Source organism: Mus caroli, chromosome 9, assembly GCF_900094665.2.
Source record: "Mus caroli chromosome 9, CAROLI_EIJ_v1.1, whole genome shotgun sequence".
NCBI classification, from domain to species: Eukaryota; Metazoa; Chordata; class Mammalia; order Rodentia; family Muridae; genus Mus; species Mus caroli.
Window position 1 is genome coordinate 76,437,175 of NC_034578.1, and position 1,373 is coordinate 76,438,547.

The window sequence follows — 1,373 nt, forward strand, 5'->3', positions numbered from 1 at the left end:
AATATGCAACAATGCTGCTCTAGACATCACAAGCTAACAAATAAAAATCTCAGTGCCAGGAATTCATTGTTCCTTTTAGAGTTGATGACCAGTGGGATCCAATAGATTTGCAGATATTAGAGGATATTGTCAATGCTCTTGGCTATTCTCCAGAAATTGGTTGTAAGAACATATTGATGAGGATACCACATGGTTAAGTAATAAAATGTGAAGAAAGCAAACTGGTGCGCAACTGTTTTCATTCCTAGTGGTTAGCTTTTATAGTGCTGGAAGGCATTATATTATACACAGTCACAAAGGAGAAAATTAATTACCAATCTAGCTGTGAAGTTTATGACATATACTAATGACCTACCATGGGGACAATAGTAGAATAAATATCATGGACATAACCAATCACTTTTGAATGGACTTGAGTCCCACTCAAGAGAGGGAGAGAGAGAGAGAGAGAGAGAGAGAGAGAGCCATGATTCAATAACCACAGTTATTGAGTCAAGAGTCTGTGACTAGACAGGTCATAGGCTCTAAGGATAATCTACTACTTATATTCTGTTAAATGAACCTAGTATTCAAAGGACTCCTAATGGCTTATTTGTATTTTCATAGATCAGTATATCATCGAAAAAGCATCTATGCATCTTTGCTGTAGATGGTGATTATAGAGACTTACAACTGTCCTAGGTAGAGGGTCTAAGAGACTGAAGAAAGAAAAGGAGAGGAAAAGAACAAAAACAAAGAAAAAGACAAGAAAAAAGATTGGGTAGCACAAATCAGTTTTAGTGGGGTTTTTGTTGTTGTTGTTGTTGTTTGTATTTTTGTTTTGTTTTGGTTTTGGGGTTTTTTGTTTGTTTGTTTGTTTGCTTGCTTGCTTGTTTGTTTGTTTGTTTGTTTGTTTTTGAGACAGGGTTTCCCTTTATAGTCCTGGATGTTCTGAAACTCACTCTGTAGCCCAGGCTGGCCTCAAACTCAGAAACTGGCCTCTCTCTGCCTCCCAAGTACTGGGATTAAAGGTGTGTGCCACAATGCCCATCTGGGTTTTTATTTTTAAGGACACAAAATTAGGTGGGTAGAGGATGTTGGTGAGACTGGGAAGAATATGAACCAAAAAACATATAAAACTTTCAAATAACTAATAAAATAAACTTTAACTAAAATCTCAAGGTCATCATTGCCTTTTTAGTGGCAATAAATCAAGGAGCTGTCTAATGTTAGTGAGAAAGGGGAACAGTGGGATAAAAATAGTATAAAAGAGATGGAAAATCAAATAACCCCATTAAAAATGGGGCTCAGAGCTAAACAAAGAATTCTCAGTTGAGGAATACCGAATGGCTGAGAAACACCTGAAAAAAATGTTCAACATCCTTAATCATCAG